Source organism: Apteryx rowi, unplaced genomic scaffold (genome assembly GCF_003343035.1).
Source record: "Apteryx rowi isolate R43461 unplaced genomic scaffold, aptRow1 scaffold_37, whole genome shotgun sequence".
Classification (NCBI taxonomy): domain Eukaryota; kingdom Metazoa; phylum Chordata; class Aves; order Apterygiformes; family Apterygidae; genus Apteryx; species Apteryx rowi.
The window spans coordinates 4155952-4164028 of NW_020450196.1; positions in this window are offsets into that span (position 1 = coordinate 4155952).

The following is an 8077-nucleotide window of genomic DNA, read 5'->3' on the forward strand; positions in this document are numbered from 1 at the left end:
TGTCCATTTTCCCTCCTTTCCGTGTCCCCTCCCACCCCTCCCGCCGCCTGTACAGAGAAATCCGGTGCCAAAGGCGGCCGCCGGGACCCCCGGAGCCGCTGCCAAGATGGCTGCCGCGGGGCCCCCGCGACATGGCCGCCCTGTCCCTGCCCGTCGCCACGGCAACCTGGCCCCCGGCCTACAACCGCACCAGTCACCGCGGCGACCTTGGCCTCGGCTGCCACTGGTCGGTCGCCGTGGCGACCTCGGGGCCTACCCAGAAGACAGTGACCTCGTCCCCGCCTCCAGGGCCGTCGCCGCAGCGACACAACACCCGGCCCATCGCCATGGCAGCCCAACACCTGGCCCGTCACCATGGCAACCTCTTCGGCCTACACCGAAGACGATGGCGACCGGCAGCGGGCCGTCGCCGCGGCGACCTCACCCAGCCTGGCGACTGTGCGCCGTCGCCATGGCGCCCACCCCGCCCCGGCCCCACCCCCAGCCGGATCCCTCCGCGGCGGCCGCCGTGGTGAAGCGGCCCCGCGTGAGGCGGCGGCATGGCGGCCGCGGCGGGGCCTGCGGTGAGGTGGGCACACGGCGCCGGGTGCCGGCGGAGAAGCTCGGCGCGCTTTTCCCCCAGAGCTCCCCTTTCCCCCCCCATTTCTTTCACGCATCGTCATCAGAAAGCCCTGAGCTTCACGCTCGGTTTTGTTTGGGTTCCTTCCCGAAAACGTAGAGATGCTTCTTGAGTCTTGCAGACCGCGCTTGTGTGAAATTAACTCTTGGGCAAATGTGAACTGTCATTTTTCAAACTGAACGGAACCCGTTTAAAAACAGTAAATCAAACAAAAAAAAAATCCTTAGTGCCAAGAATAGTCCATAAAATTTGTAAAATGGAGCGAGTCTATGAATGAGTCTCTACCGTCTGCTGAACGTTAAGTCAAAATCCTGTGAGGGCGACAGCTTTCTGATACACTGTTTATGGTAACCCATAAGAAATGCAGATCAGCCATTTCTGAAATATTCAGATGCTCCTGTGGTGTAAACAGTGCTGTTTATACTAAGCTAATTTTTCGGTGCATGTGCTTTCCCCCCGTGTTGCAGTTTAAAGACAGGCGTTTACCTGGTCCCAGGTAGCAGTGGCTTTCAAGGCTCAGTGCCCCCACAGCACCCAAGCTCAGGGGAAAACGGGGATAAATTGGCCATTCCTCCCAGAAACTTTGCACCAGCTACAGCCGGGCTTGTTGCCTCACATATGGCCTGCAATGACGCTGGCCCGTCCACGGTGCTGGAAACCGTCGACCTCCAAGGGCCCCTCGGGACCTGCTCGCGTGCAAAGCTCGTCCTGCGTGTCATGGGCAGCGTCACGCGAGGTTTCTAAATCTGTTTTATGAGGCCACAGTCTGCCCATACTCCAGTAAGACTTCACGGTCATTTGGCACCAGCAACATGTTTGTTTCGCAGAGAAGCATCTGGCCCTGGTTTCATGCTGACATCTCGGTAACTGGGCCTGGATATATGCCTAAGGGGAAAACATTACACCGAAGGTGTCACACTGTCATGCTATGAAGGTTCCACAGCAACGACTGAGACAGTAATATAATAATAATAAAAAAGATGTTTATTTCCTCACACAAGCTCTTGGATTAGTAACATCCATTAAAATAATGCGATTACTAATTTAGAAAGGATAACATAAAACCATCAGTTACTAATTTAGAAAGGATAACCTGAAACCGTCGATTACTGCGTTATTAATTGGAAGGACTGCTTATCCCTACTTGAAAGCTTTCTTGTTCACTCTCCTAGTGAGAGGGCTCTCAACCTCGAGGAGTTACCTTAACCCAGCGTCCCAGGAAAAGGGGAGGGGGGGGGAATACTCACGGTCCAGCTGGAGAGGATGATCAGGTCACGTTCCCGTCCCTGCTCAAACTCTCCTAGCTCCCAAGTCTCTTTTTATACAGCTGGGGCTCTGGGCAAACACTGCTTTTGCTGACTTTTAGCAAGTTTCACAATCACAGGACTGTCTGTTTGTCTGCTTGGGAGGACCCTGCTAGGAGGCAAGACCACAACACCTCCGTATTGCTTCTTCCCTCCCCGGGGGTCCGTGCAGATTCCAGGTGGCAGACTTCTTCAGGCTTGTTAGTGCTTCCATTCCGCAGCCTTGTGCACATCAATCCTTGTGCATATCGGCTGGTAGATGACTGTAGTCCTGTTAAGTCCTCTGTTCAACAGCTTTGTGCACGTCAGCTCTGGTGCTATCAGTTCTTCTGCATATCAATTGACAAACTTCAGTCCTGTTAATTCTTCACTCGCCCGTCAGAAGGCTTCTCTTTTCAGAAAATAATTATGCTCTGTAAAATACATTGTTTGGACTCAGCGTGTCTACGTTCTGCCTCTATTTATACATCCATTAGCCCGGATAAAAAACCTTGCCATGACAGCTCAGACTTTTTTTATACTACATTAGTCTACTAAGCTTGTATGTATTTTCAGAGGTTTTCAGGGAAATTGCAGTGGTCTTAGGTCTGTGACTTGCTACTTTCAGCCTCGGGCCAAGGGCAAAGGAGCACTCCCAGACTGAAAAGACCAGTGTAAGCTTGACATAGTTTTAAGGTCAGATAGCTCAAGGACCACTAGGGACAGAAATGGATGCTTTTTACCATCTGAAAGCTTGTAATTACAGCTTTCATTTGTCATGAAGCATTAATCTCTAACTCTACTGGTTTGTGAAATATCTGCAGCTAGAATAGACTGTTTCAAAGATTCTTCATGATATTTAAGCAGAAACATAATATTCAGAACTGGAAATGTTTTCAAACTCTGATACTAGCTGGACCAAAGAACTGAAAGAACATAGTTTTATTAATAAAGTCTCATACACTCCACCATCTTGCTTAGTTTGGTCAGAAATAGCTATGTCAGGAGTGCAGAGTCAGATTTATGGATTTCAAACCTGGAGGCCACCATTGTAATCACCTATTCTGATCTCCTGAATAGCGCACCTGTAAAATTTCACCATTTCTGCATCAAGTCCATGACTTACTTGACTGTCACACAAGAGGCACTTGAGTTCCACCAGCATTTTTCTTCATTAAAAAAAACTTCCCATGTGAGGGAGTGATAACATATCCTTAACTACTCCTGCACACTAGACAAGTGCTACAACTCTTGTTTTCTGATGGTCTCCTCATCCCATTGGCCATTGCTTGGAGCAGATATCACATGTATTAGAATGGAAAAAATTCACTTGCATCAGGTTGCGATTATTGTAGTCTGCCCACCCACAGCTTGTAAAGAACAGGTTGTTTCTTTTCTAATATTTTAACAATCTGAGGGACAGTATATCACTAGTTACACTTTGAAGCATTTATTTTGCTTAAGGAACCATATACATAAATTTTTAATTAATTTAAATTGTAGAAATGCAGCATAATCTATGAAACGGCCTTAAATATGGATCTTAGCTGGCAAGGAGAAAGCTTTTCAGAGTATAATAAAGGAAAATTACTGTGCTGTCCAGAATACTAGACATTAGATTTAATCCCCCAAGAAATTAAAAATTTTGAAAATTTTAAGTGTAATAAAAGAGAACACAGTCAGTAATCAGCCATGTGGATAGTATCATAATGTATATTAGTATTTGGGGAATTTAGCAAGAACATATCTAAGTAGGCAATTTTGAAAGTTTGGAGATATGTTAAAGGAGTGTAATTTGCTTGAAGGCTACCTTCAATTTACTGTCCATTTTTACAAACTGTATAGAGTTTTGCTTCATTTTCCCCTTCACTAGTGAATCAGTCACTTTTTCCTGCTGTTCAGGCAGTGCTTTGAGACATGAACATAGAAAAGCAATACTATTCCTTCCTCTTTTTTCCTTGTTCAAATTAAAGTTGATAGTTGCCCTTTATAATGAATTGTTAAATTAATGGAAAGTGTATGTTTTTCAAAAAAGCTATAACAGTTTAAAGACTTAGCTTGAGAAAACCTCCTCTGTATGATACATGAAGTCTTTAGGAATTTTAATGACTGCAGTGATGGAAAATAAAAGGCATTTTTCAGGTACAACATTCAGAAGAACTATTTGTATAGTAAGTATAAAACACCATTTATAATCAGATTGAAAAATATGTCAATGATGTGACAAATTTGTCACCTACTTTGCAAAATACCTGGCTTTGGACTGTTTTTGCTTTTTTTTTTTTTTTCCTGGCTGCTTTTTCTCAGAGCAGCATCGAACAGCATGGGAAATTTACTGAAGCCAATGAATTCAGAGAGAGTATGTTGCACTTAATACACCCAGCTGGGCTTTTTCATATTTCTCCCACAGCTGCAGAAGGGAATCTCTAGTGGAACTTACACATCAGGAAGCTCACAGAAGGAATAAAAAGGTTAAATTAAATAGGATAGCTGTACTTGCAGATTCACCCTTCTAATTACTCAGTAAGTTACACTAGCCAGCACTTACAAACAGTGGAAACAGGAGCGTAGGGAGCTCGAGAAAGACTGAACTGATTTACCATACCTTACACTCTCTCTGACTTTAGCCAGCTGCCTTCATGTGTGGGATTTCCTTAGGCTGCCTGTTGGCTATGTCCTGACTGTTTGCAACGGGTGGAACCAACAGTGAAGTTTTAGGTGACAGGCATTGTCTTTGTCTTCCTGCAATCGTGTGATACAGAAGGCATTTTCAAACAAGAAGTAAGTTCTTACTGAGAATGACTTCACTTTACCCTCACCACATGCTCCTTTGCCATGGGCATTTTTCTTCTGGATACCATTAGTGTTAGGCTTATTAGCAAGAACATTTCAATGTCACTTGTATTTCTTTGACTTCCTATTTTCCAGGCCTTGCTTTTCAGACCCTCAGATGCCAAGAAGGCTGCATTATTTTTGAGCGGTCTCTTCCAGCACAGTGCCAAAGTGTGCCAAGTAGTTCCATTAGGTGCTGTTGTACAGGTGATTGTGAAACATTAGATTACCTGCCTGTGAGATCTACACAGGAGATGGGCCAATTCGACACTACCTTGTTCTTTCCAATTTAGGACCTATCAGCAGATGGAGTTGGGCCGTTATTAGCCCACCCAAATGACCTTCTCAAACAACGATTCTGCAGAATCCCAATGCGCAGTCCAGATTAATCTGTCCAGTGAACACGTGTTAAAAAGGATAGAGAGACATTCTGGGCTGCATGGGTTTGAGCAATGTCATTTTTGCTGATAGCTTCAGCTCTGTTTTGTCTTTTCATTATAGTGCAGTTTCCTAGGTATCTCAGGGAGAGGGAAGTGAGTGGGCTTAAAGCCTGATTTTGGAGAAGGCAGCAGTAGTATTGTGGTTGCCAAGGTCAAAAGAAGTGGAGGATTTGGCAGGGTCTTATGTCTTCCATCTGTTGGTGAAGTAACCTCTCACCAAAAACACTTGCAGATAGTGCAGATCATAGGAGTGTTTGTTTTACAGAGTAAAAAAATCAAATGTATAATTAATTAGGAAACTGGATTTCTTTCCTGATTGAGATTTTTTGTGACCTCAGTAACAAGCCAAGAAGTACCCTCACTTCTGAGCTGGTTACTAGAGTCAGGTATGTTTAGCGCTACAAATGATGCTGCAGAAACCAGCCACTGCAGCAGCCCAACTGCTTGACAAAAAAGGCTAAAATAAGACACAGCTCCATTTTTTTAATCCGTAGCCTCCTGCCTGCAATTCCAGGTTTTAAATTAATGACTTGGCACCAGTATCCTTCACATTAGTTTTCTTTTTTCATTTCTGTCAGTGGAAAGAAACTCAGCTCATGCACTTTTGGTGGTGTCCCCAATGAGTCTGAGACAGCAAAAGAAGATTCACTATAAGGCATCGCTGGAATGTCGAACTCCCTTCTCCTAGTGATCTGTTAGGTCTAATGGATCACCTGCACATGATAGCCTTCAGATCATGCTGCAAGGCTTATTTTTTCAAGGTGAAGCCCTTCACAAATACAAGGTGTGATCTTTTACTGTTTCTTCTTCAAGGCACTGACATGTCACAGCAGTATCTGTATTATGCAAAAAACATATCACATTATATCACACGTGCTGGCTGAAAAGTACATAGCACTTTGCAAGTTTTTATGTCTTAAGCCTCCTAACACTTCCCTGGAGGACAGGAAAGGACAGAAAGTCTTCTTTTAAACACTGTTTGAGAGAAAATTGCCAGTGAACCCCCCCTCACCACTTCTTCTTCTTTTTAACATGGCCACTAATTCTATGTGAGCCCTTTTAAGAGTCAGACTCGTAATAACTTGTACTACTTAAGCCTTGCAGACCAGAGGTATATGTAATATAAAGGAGGGAGTGAGTGTCTCACATCAAACTGTGAATGTGTAGAAATAAACCTCAAAAGCCTCGCCCTGTCTATCTAACTCACTCAGAGTCAATGAAGAATTCATTGGTCTAGGTGCGGGCCTGCATTTAGACCACAGGAGAAAATAAAAGAATGAAGAGGTCAACAGTCTGCTGAAATACAAAGCAATTGAGATATGTAAGAGTTAAGCACAGACCCAATACAGGAAAAGCTGTGATTTTTAATAATGAATGCCATTGGATAATAAAGGCATGTGGAAAATAGAAATAGTCTTCATAATCTTTGAGAATACAGAAGGAACAAGCTAAATGAAAAACAGTCTCGTCTGTCTAGTCTCTTGTTTATACTCATATTTCCATTAATTCGAATTCTAAGAGCAACTAATGCATCTGAAGTCTGTTATAACATGATTTTTAGGACTCTGATGAATTATAGAGATAAATCAATCTCTAAATGTTAAAAAGGTTAATCTGTATCCTTAAAACAGAATATCCTCCTTATCAAAGTAAATTAGCCCAGGAGGAGGCCTGCTTGTTTAGAGTGAGTTCAGAGATGTCTACTAGATTCAATATAAAAAGATCCCTTTATACCCTCCAGTTGGAAAAACTTAATTTTATCAGGACTATGCCTAAATACTGGTCACCAAATAGTTGGTGGCATCAATGAATGAGGTGATACAAATTCTAATAGATTCTAAGGATGATATATTTCAGTCATGGTTACTCTCCATTTACATTTTTTTCTTATTGAAAATTAAGATCATTGAGTTAAGACTAAGGATTACTATCATTTGGTGAAGTGAAAAAAGTGGGTGGTGTAAATGAGTGAAGGGAGTCAGTAGAGGGCTAGTCAAGATTTTTTCTGTATAGACCATGTGGCATTGGCACATTAGCCACATTAAGGTGAAAGGCAACCTTATGGCTTTTGCTAAAGAAATGGGATCTTTAATTTTTTTGTGGGGGACAATTTCATCCCTGCTCAAAGGATTTCTTTCTGGGTGTGCAGCTGTACATAGATTCCTAAACCTATGTTCACATATAACCCTTTCTTCACAAAGAAGGAAGATGGCAGCAAACAGAAGATCCTGACTCTTATTCTCAATAAAGACCTACATTTTCCTCCCTTTCAGGACAAAGATAGGACACAGAGAAACAGACCTGCTTACAAACCAGTATAGACAAGAAATGGAAAATATTAACTGCGCGGTTCCTTAAAAAAAATAAAAAGTTAATCTTACTGTAAAGATGTAGCCTGCCATTAAATAGTGTTTACATATACTTTCTTGGTATTATCTTAGCTTAATTTGAGCTGGAGATAGGCTGGTATTTGTGACCTCTCTTGTGATGTGTTTTGTTTTATAGTATGTCACCATAAGAATGATCTGAAGTGTATTATTCCAGAGCGCAGCGAACAGAGGCAGCGAACAGAGGCAGCAGTTTGCGCAGCAGTGGTTGGGCTCTGACTAGACCTTGAGGATCTTGTTGSAAGTTGTGGGCTTCCTGAGGACCCCCGAGGAACTAGCAGGTGATCGCTGTGAACAGGAAAGGGGAAGCTAGGCAAGGACAACTGCGGGAGGCCTTGACTTCTCCTGGGAGAAGCTCTAGCTAGGAGTGGCTGCTGCTAACGAGCTCTCTTGGTTGCCCCTGGCCAGAGGGAGTTGGGGCCTTTGATCCCGGTGGCCCTTGATGAGGGCGGGCCAAGCACCCTCTTAGCCAGTGCTAGGGAGAGGCCTATATAAGAGCCAGGCCCAGAGCGCAGC